The 10,527-nt window shown below is 37.8% G+C and overlaps 1 pseudogene; it reads left to right on the top strand.

Annotated features, from left to right (window-relative positions):
• Positions 1 to 2,279: 2,279 nt before the first annotated feature.
• The window catches only part of LOC101568046, a 17,495-nt pseudogene continuing 9,247 nt past the window's right edge, over positions 2,280 to 10,527 (top strand).

Below are 10,527 nucleotides of genomic sequence, written 5' to 3'. Positions count from 1 at the left end.
TATTTTGTGGGACCAGGGATTGAACTCAGACCCTTGCACTTGCCAGGGAAGCACTTATTCCACTGAGCCATCTCCCTGGCCCCTACCCCAAAGACTTATACAAAAGGCATTTAGTCCATCTCCAAGAGTTGCCACAGTCATAAGCAGTTTCAAGAGTGCTGAAAAGTCCAAGTTCCAAGTCTACTCCAAGATTTAAAGCAAACTCTTAGCTGTAAGCGCCTATGTAAATGAAAAGTTAGGCATGTTCAACATTCAATGGCATAAAATAAACATTTTCACTCTAAAAGTTACAAACAAAGGAATACAAAGGATTTGGGACCAAAGCAAAACTCCATCAAAGCAAACATTAAATCCTCTATTTCTATGTCCAGCATCTGAAGCCATCTGTGACACTCAAGCTCCAAAGGGCTTGAGTGACTTCACTCCATGCTACTTCTAGTGGTTACAGCTTCATGGCCCACTTTGCTCTCTACTTATGACCAGAATCTCCCATACAGAATAACCTAAGGTGTTTCACCACTACTTTTTCTGCCAGGTTTCCTTAGACAATCCATGTTCCTGGCTTTTCCACACTTCTGGGGTCTTTACTGCACCTCTGGGTTCACCCTCAAAACTTCACATACTGCCCTCTCAGGAGTATACTGCCTGGCCTTGCAGACCTTCTAAAATTGGGGCGGAAGTCTTTTTAATTACGTACCTCTTGTATTCTGCATGCAACCAAAAGCAGCACTACATGGGTGATGCTAAGGTCTGCTGCCACCTGGAGGAGTCAGCAGGTTTACTGCTCTCTTGGTTGTAGGGGTTGAGGGCCTGGATCACTAGGTACTGTGAATCCAATTCCAATAGACAAATTTTCTGTGCTTTTGCCATTCTGGAACCTGTTGCAGGCACCGCCATTCTGGACCATAATGCTCTTCAGCTTTCTCCGCAAGAGCAAAGTCTTTCACTTTTGCAGTTTTGAGGCTACAAAGTTTTGCTGCTTCTTGTGATGCCCTCAGGTCATCTTTTCTATTCTCCACTTCATTCTCAGCAGTTGAGATCTCCTCAACTCTATTTTTGTAGTCCATGGCTTTATTGGAGCTTCCTTTCTGGCCAAATCTACATTTTTAAATCATCTTGCTGGGCTCTTTGCTTTTGATTGTCAACGTAGATATGGCCAAAATCTTTTAATAATAGCTATGACACCACCTCAACATTAGACTGCCTTGAAATTTCTTCTGCTAGATTTATTAGTTTACTGCCCTTAATCTCAATCTCAGGCAAATCTCTGGACAGGAGCAAAATGCAGACAAAATTTTTGCCAAGCCAAAACACATATCATCTGGACTCCAACAACCAGTACAGCCCTTCTTCCCAGCAGAAACATTCTGAGTCTTGTATTTATTTATTCATTATTTATTTATTATTATTTATTTTTTTTGGCAGAACCAGGGATTGAACTCAGGCCCTTGCGCTTGCCAGGGAAGCACTTATTCGACTGAGCCATCCCTCTGGCCCCTATTTATTATTTTTTTAACAGTAGCAAAGTTTTATTAGAGGCAAAGAAAGAAATAGGCACTTCAGAGTTAGTTTGAGCCAAGTAAAATTAGGAAAAGTAGTTCATCCTATGATGTCAGGTTATATCACTATACAAGAGAGAACACAGTGGCAAAAATTCAGAGTGGACAGTTCTTTTTGTATCACCCACTCCTGAGGCTGATGTCAGCTCTGGGCTGTCCTATCAAAAACTGCTTGAGTTCTCATTTGAGCCTGGTCTTTACAGGCAGGATTCCTATCAGCCTTCTGGTTTTTTGAACTCTGACCAGAATCTCCCATGCAGAACAGCCTAAGGTGTTTCACCATTACTCTTTCTGGCAATATTTCTAAACCTTTCCAAACTCTTCCCACAAGCCATTCCCAAAGACTCCTTAACCACATGGTCAGGTACAGTCACAGCAATGACTCCACTTCTCTGGTACTAAATTCTGTTTAGTTATTTTTCTCTTATTCCTGAGACAAAATACCCAATGCCCAAACTTAATGGAGGAGAGGCTTATTTAACTCACAGTTTGTAGAGGTTTCAGTCCATAATCAGATGGCTCCATGGAAGTTTGGCATGGTACAGGAGCAACACTTCAAGGCAGCAGAAGACAGCAAAAGCAGCAAGAGTAAAAGGTGGGGGAAAGCAAACCTCTTTGCCTCCCTTATATTGTATCATGGCTAAACTGCCCATCCCCAAATTTGGGATGTTTATAAAGGACTCTGGCTCCTTGTTGAGTTAAACTTCTCAAGTTGGCACAATGTATCAACCATTACAGATTGTAAGTGGGGATTTGGTTAGTACTGTTTCTTTCCTGAGATAGAAAAGATATAAGACTCTACCCTGCTCTTTCCCTCTGACAGAACAAAGGGGCCTGAACCATTTGGAAGCTAGCATTCCCCTTCCTGCTCCTACCCTCACCACCTTGAAGGAGGCCTAGGGTAGCTCACCTAGAACATTCCTGCCTCCTCTGGGGTTATTTTGGTGGCCAATCTGTAGGCCCTATAACAGGAACTGTAGCTTGAATGATAGCTGCAACACTCTCCCAAGTACTGCTGCTACTTTTCAGAGAAGCAGCCAAGAAATCACATCTTTATAGGGCAAAGATCAGGGAGGGAATGGGGCCTGTTGCTGATATTTCCCAAACATCTAAACCCCAAGGTCCAGGATAACATAGCTAGCCCACCTAGACATAGCATTTACAACTCCACCATTTTTCATGGAATGCAAGAACTTCTCAATGAAGCAGCCACTTCTCTTGAAGTTGGCTTCTAGGGGCTTAAAACAGATATATCCCAGATGACTGTGCCATCCAACTTCCAATTGACAATCTCCCCTCCGCCATAACTCTGAAGTTCCCAAAATATGTCAGCAAAATGCAGGAAACTGTATGTGGGGGGGGGGGGCTCATTCTTCCTTTATATAAGTAGCACTCTCTTATTCTTTGGGTTAGTCCTGAAGAGATCCTTTCTTTGCACTAACCTGTGCTGCAGCCAACTTTATACCAATAAAGCCTTGGTCAAGTAGTCCTGTTGCCTACTCCTGATTATCTCAGGTACAGTGTGCTGATTAGCTTACACTAAAAAGAGCTGGGAACTGTAGAGGCTGCTGGCTTTGAAGAGTTCCAGACATGCAGAAAGCCTAAGAGAGACAGCAGAAGCTACTTGAAGTGCTCCACGATAGCTGCCAAGGTGGCAACAAGCCTTAGCTGCTGAGGAGCTGATAGGATGGCTATGAGCCACCAAGAACTATAACACTTAAGAGCCAAAAGGCCCTAATATCAAATGAACTGCATTTTGCTAATTTGTGATGTGAACACAAGAAACCTCACCTATCTGATGACAATTATTTTTCATGAATACAAACATTTATTTATTTTTAAATGTATTTGGTACAGGGTCTCACCATGCAGTTCAGACTCCTAGTAATCCTTGTCCTGTTTTAAGCCTCCCCAGCACTGAAATTACAGGTTTATGGCACCATGCCCAGTGTAGGTGGCTGGCTCAGCATGCCCAGAGGTGGGGCTGACATGGCATGTGGTGCTGGGGATTGAACCCTAGTCCCTTGCTTGCCTAAGCAGGCACTTAGTCCACTGAGCTATCTTGCTAGACCTAATATTTTTTATTTCCATGTGTCAGTTTTATGTCCTCTACCTTACAGAATTTTAAAAATATTAATCATTGCTTCTCTGGGGCTTTTCAATTAGATTATTTGATTGCAAATAGAGATAGTTTATTCTTCACCAATTTGTATGCCTCCAGTTGAAGAAGTAGCAAATTTTTCTACGAAGGGCCAAATAGCAGGCCTTATGATTTATCTGTTCTACTAAGCTACAGACAATAAACAAATAGATACGGCTGTTTCTTTTTTTTTTTTTCTTCCTTCTTTCTTTCCTTCCTTTTGTTAATTCTTTTTTTTCCTTTTGTTATTTCTTTCATTTATTCTTTTTGTTCTAGGCGATCAAACTCAGGACCTTGCACTTGGCAGGCAGGTGCTTATACTTCTGAGCTATGTCTTTGGCCCCTTTCTTGTTTTTTCTTGAAACAAGGTCTTACTTTTCAGTTTGGCCTTGAACTCACTGTGTAGACTAGGCTGGTCTCAAATTTTTAGTCCTTAATATCTCAGTCTCCTCAGCCTATGACTTATACATATGCATCACCAACTCCATGTAGCATCATTGTATTTCAAAACAACTATTTACAAAAACTCACAGCAGGTTATATTTGGCCCATGGGCCATAGTTTGCTAATCCTTGCTGTAGTTGGCCTGCTTAGCGTCTTGTACATTATTGAAAAGTAGCAGAACAGAGAGTATCCATGCCTTGATTCTGATCTTAATGGAAATGACCTCATTGATGCCCTATTAAAAAGATACAGTATTGGCATTACAATTAAGATATATATATTTCTTTTTTCAAATAGTCTGTTCAATAATTCTGCACTTTTCATAAGATTATAATGTTATTATTTTGATTTTTTATTAATTTTATTGAGAATAAAATTGCAAAGAGACAGTTTCAAAACAGGTTGGTCCAAGGAGAGTTACATAAATTAATACATTGCATATTGTTGTGTTTGTAGTAGTCATTCATAGCTCAAGATGCCAACATGATATCCTGTCCAAACACTATTTGTACAAATCTTTTTTCTTATTGTATTAAGAGAAAGTGGCTATATATCTATCTTAACAATTTTGTATATACAGATACAGAATTGTCCTTCATTTATATCACCTTTTTATGTTTAGTTTTGTCAGAGATGGGTATTCCATTCCCGTCCAAATATTGTAGGTGCAAGAATTCAGCAAAATATTCTGATATAGTCCAGTAGTCCACAATAGTACTGGGTCATCCACAGGACTGGCAATGTCTGAATCTCTTAACTTGAGCCTTGCACAGCTCTGCATAATAACATGACTTCATACCTTGTTTCTACACATATCTACTGGAGAGTTAAGACCAAGATAAAGCAAGACATATATATCAAGAAATGCAACTTTTGGATCTGACAAGGTCAGTCAAGTCCCCTCAGGACTTATCCCGAATCCATGTACCTCATTTTGTAGATCCTTTGTCAGTGTCAGACATGTGGATGAGTCACAGCCATTGCTTGACCAATTTGCTGTCTGTGAGAGCCTGATAAAATGTTTTCTCTCCATGTGACCCTCTTTGGGCACACACTACATCATTGATCACATTCCTCTGTGGCCCCATAATCTCCTTGATCAGAAAATTTGAGACACAACTGAGTTACATGATGTTACAGTATAGGTTCTTCTATGTCCTGAGTCCTCACTGACCTTGACAGGCTAGGGCTAAAATGTTGGCTGTTTTTGCAGCCCTTCTTTTTCTCTAATTTTTGGTCTGGAAACTTAGGTTGTTAACCCTCCAGAAGAAAAGCTTATTATTACCCTACAACATATGCAGTTGGGTTCAATCTCACTATCTGTCTGAATATCAAACATCTTACATATAAGATGAAACATGTATTTTTCATCAAATATTGATATGTTAAACTTTAAGTCTCCACAGAATATAAAAATGAATTAAAAACAAAATAATTAAAATATGTACAAACATTTAGATATTTTTACACAAAAATTTAGAAATCTAACCATATACATCATAGTAGCAGGACAATCCTATGACTTTTTTTTCTTTTTTTTCCACATATTACCCTTTTTTTTAAAAAAAAAAACCTTTACTTGAGATACAATCTGACCATAATTGATATGTCATGACAAGCAGTACATATTTAGAAGACCAGAATGACAGGCATTTCAAGCATGACCCCACTATTACACATTGCTATCTTCAGTGCAGTCACTCAGTTCACAGCATATAGAGTTTGTCAGGGTGAGAATCCCACTAAGTAACTGCTAGTTTCAACAACTTGCTGATAGTTTTCAGGATCATTGCCTTACCTAGCTTGTGCATATAAATGTGTGGTTTTGCCCCTGTCATATTTCCTAGCTTTTCTCCTTGCCTTCTTTTCATTGTGTAATCCTCAATTTCTCGCTTTCAATTGTGTTTTCCCTTTCTATTTGTATTTCTTCTTTTCAGATCTTATACTGGAGAGACTATACAATATTTACACATGTAGGCCTGGTTTATTTTGCTTATATGTTCAAGTGGCATTCACTTAAATATGCAGGCTTCTAGTTTATCATTCTATATAACTGAGTAATACTCCATTGTATAAAAATACCACATCGTTTTCATCTATTCCTCAAGTGACAGGCATTTTGGTTGTTTCCGAGATTTGGCTATCACAAATTGTGCTGCTGTAAACATAGGTACACATACATCACTATGATATGATGTTTTCAGTTCTTCCGGGAAAACTTCCAGTAGGTGGATAGCTGCTTTGAACAGGATTTCCACTACTACTTTTTAAAAGAGTCTCCATACTGATTTCCATAATGGTTGCAGCAGTCTACATTCCCACAAGCAGTGGAGAAGGGTTCTTTTTTCCCCACAGCCTCTCAAACATTTGTTGTTAGTTGATTTGTTTATGATAGCCATTCTTTGTGAGGAGAGATGGTATCTCAGTATTGTTTTAATTTAGATTTCATGGATTGCTAGTGATGTGGAGCATATTTTCATATATTTATTCGCTTCTTTAATTTCAACCTCAGAGAAGTCTGTATTCACCTCAGATGCCCATTTCTGGATTGGGTCTTTATATTTTGGGGTCCTAATGTTTTTTACTTCTTTATAAATTCTAGAAAGCAAACTTTTGTCTGAATGCTTATTAGTTAAGATTCTTTCCAAATTTGTCGGTTGTCTCTTCACTTTGTTGGTAATTTCTTTTTACATGCAAAAATTTCTCAAGAGGAGGGTCTAGTCATTAATTCTTCCAAGTATTACCCATGCAATTGGACTTTTGTTCGTGAACTCTTTGCCTACCCCTATGTCTGCAAGAGTTCCTCCTACTTTCTCTTCCAGGAGATTTAGTGTTTCTGTTTTAATGTTTGATTTTTAATCCATTTTGACTTTAGCTTGGGGCATGGTGTCAAGACTGAGTTTTCAGCATGGAGAGAGCCAGTTTTCCAAGCACCATTTGTTGAAGAGGCTGTCTTTCTTCCAGTGTGCATGTTTGGCCCCTTTGGCGAAGATCAGGTGGCTGAGTGTGTTCGTAGAGGTTTCTGCATCTTCTAACCCATTCCATTCATCCTCAGCTCTATTTCGTTGCCAATACCATGCTGATTTTCTCACAGTAGCCTTGTAGTATAATTGAAAGTTAGGAATTATAATGCCTCCTGCCTTGTCTCTGTTGCCAGGATTGCCTTTTTTATTCTAGGTCTTTTCTCATTCCAAGTAAATTTTAGGAACGATTTCTCTATGTGTGGGAGGTATGTTGTTGACAGTTTAATAAGGATTGCATTAAATCTGTACAGCAATTTTGGGAATATGGCCATCTTGCCAATGTTGGTTCTTCCTATCCAGGAGAAGGGAATATCTTTCCATTTTCTGAAATCCTCTACAATCTCTTTTTTAAGAGTACTGTAATTTTCATTGAAAAGATCTTTGACTTCTTTAGTTAGGTTAATACCAAGGCATTTCATTTTTCTCAGTGCTATTGTTAAGGGTATTGATTCTCTAATTTCCCTCTCAGTGTGTTTGTTATCTGTGTAGAGGAATGCTATTGACTTTTGGGTATTGACTTTGTATCCTGCTATGCTACTGAATTTGTGTATTATTTCTAGTATCTTCTTCGTGGAGTTTTTTGGGTCTTCCAAGTAAAGTATCATGTCATCTGCAAATAATGATAATTTAACTTCTTATTTACCTATCCTTATTACTTTTATTTCTCTGTCTTGTCTAATGGCTATAGCTAAAGATTCCAGAACTATATTGAATAGGTGTTGTAATAGAGGACATCCTTGTCTTGTACCAGATGATTTAAATTTTTCCCCATTTAGAATTATGGTAGTCATTGTGTTTTCATAAATGGCTTTTGTCAGATTGCAATAGAGGCCTTCTATTCCAATTTCCTGTAGGACTTTGAACATGAATGAGTGTTGGATTTCAGTCAAAAGCATTTTCTGCATCAAGTAGATGATCATGTGCTTTTTAGTTTTCACTCTATTGATATATTGTATTACATTTATAGATTTCCATATATTACACCATCCTTACATCCCTTTGCCAAATCCTACCTGGTCACGGTGTATAATCTTCTTTGTTGATTTGCTGTATTCTATGCTAGGATTTTATTGAGGATTTTTGCATCTATTTTCATGAGGGAGACTGGCCTGTAGTTCTCTTTTTAAGTTGTGTCTTTCCCTGGTTTTGGTGTTTCCCTGGTTTTGGCTGTTATAGGTTATTGAGAGTAGTTATATATTCTTGATTCAGTTTTTGTAATTTGTACCTTTTTAGGAATCTGTTCATTTCTTCTGTGTCTTCTATTCTCTGAGAGAAAATGTTCTCAAATTAGCTATTGACAATCTTCTGAATTTCCACTGCATCGGGGGCAGTTACACGCCTTTGATTCCTTATTGTTTGTATTTGATTTTTTTCTTTCCTCTTTTTGATGAGGTTAGCTAGGGGCTTATCAATTTTATTTAATCTTTCAAAGAACCACCTTTTTGATTTGTTAATTCTTTGAATTGTTTTATCTGAATTAAATTAATTACTGCTCCAATTTTTATGATTTCTTCCTGTCTTTAGGCTCTGGGTTTGGTTTGTTCTTTCTTTTCTAGATGATGGAGGTGTATCATTAGGGTATTTATTTGTTCCTGTTCTGTTTCCTAATGTGTGAGTTAGGAGCTATAAATTTCCTCTGAGAACTGCTTTAATCACATCCTATAAATTCCGATAAGTCGTGTTTGAATTTTCATTGAATTGTAGATATTGTTGAATTTCTTGTTTAATTTCATCTGTGACCCATTGGTGGCTGAGTAGGGTGTTGTTTAATTTCCATGTATTTAGGGGTTTTTTCTTGTTTCTTTTGTCATTTATTTCCAGTTTCACTGCACTGTGGTTGGATAATATGCATGGGATAATTTCTGTTTTCTTGCATATACTTAAGAATGGCCTATGGACTAGTATGTGGTCTATTTTAGAAGATGACCCATGTGCAGCTGAAAAAAATGTGTATTCAGCTTGGTTGGGTGGAATACTCTGTATATGTCCACCCAACTCCATTTGTTCCAAGCTCTGGTTCAGTTCTGCTACTTCTTTGCTAATTTTTGTCTGGTTGACCTATCTTTTTGAGATAAGGAGGTGTTATGATCTCCTGTTAAGATTGTGATAATGGAAGTTAGATTTTTCATGTCCATTAAGATTCGTTTTATATAGTTGTGTGCTCCTATGTTTGGTGCATATACATTTATGAGTGTTACATCTTGAATCTTTCCCCTCTTGAATCTTTCCCCTAACCAGTATATAGTGGCCTTCTTTGTTTTGTTTGATCATTGTTGGTTTAAAGGTGAGACTGTGTGAGAACCGAATTGCTACCCGTGTTTTTCTTCTGAGGTGCCCCACGGAGCATGTGGTATTGTTTTCATCCTTTGACTTTCAGTCTATGAATTTCTTTATGAGTTAAGTGTATTTCTTATATATATCATATTGTTGGATTTTGTTTCCTAATCCACTGTGCCAGTCTATTTCTTTCAATGGGTGAATTGAGTCCATTTACATTGATGGTTTTAATTGAAATGTATTGATTTATGCTCGACATGTTATTTGCCTGCTGTTGTTTACTCCTTTTTCTCTTGTGTTTAATTCTTTGCCGTAATCATTGGGTTCCTTCTGATCTCATTCATGGAGTTCTGATCATTTGGTTCCCTCTCTAGAATATCTTTTAGTATTCTGTGTAGGGTTGGCTTTGTAATGCTGAAATTCTTTAGTTTTTCTTTGTCATGGAAGCATTTCACTTCTCCATCAAACTTGAAAGAAAGTTTTGCAGGGTATAGTAGTGTGGGCTGGAATTTGTTTTCATAGAGGACTTGAAGTACTTTTCTCCATGCTCTTGCCTTCATGGTTTTTGAAGAGAAGTTGGCCATTATTCTGATGGGTTTTCCATTAAATGTGATCTGTTTATTTTCTCTAGTGGCTTTCAGTATATTATTCTTCTGCTGGATTTCTGGGATCTTGACTATTATATGTCTCAGCGTGCTTTTAATTGAGTTGAAGTTATCTGGAGTTCTGTATGCTTCAGTTACTGAATGTCAGTTTGCTTCCTTACATTTGGGAAGTTTTCTGCTACTATTTCTGCCCATATTCTTTTTATATCATTTTTCTTGAATCCTTCTTTCTCATTGATGCCTATTAGTCTCCTATTGTTCATCTTTGCATCATCTTGCAGGTGATATATTATTTGTTCCTGCATCTTAGTTGTTTTTAAGAGATCCTTTCTTACCTTTTCACTACCTGTGACAGCATGTTCAAGATCTGAAACTCTAAGTGTATGCCCCTTGAAGATATACTTATTAGTGAAATAAACCACACCCACATCTGTAAATATCGTATTATCTCCCTAATATAAGGACTTACAATTCTGTAT

This window comes from Octodon degus, unplaced genomic scaffold (genome assembly GCF_000260255.1).
Source record: "Octodon degus isolate 3935 unplaced genomic scaffold, OctDeg1.0 scaffold00078, whole genome shotgun sequence".
Classification (NCBI taxonomy): domain Eukaryota; kingdom Metazoa; phylum Chordata; class Mammalia; order Rodentia; family Octodontidae; genus Octodon; species Octodon degus.
Note: the sequence above shows the minus strand (reverse complement) of the source record. Positions and strands in the feature narration are given on the sequence as shown.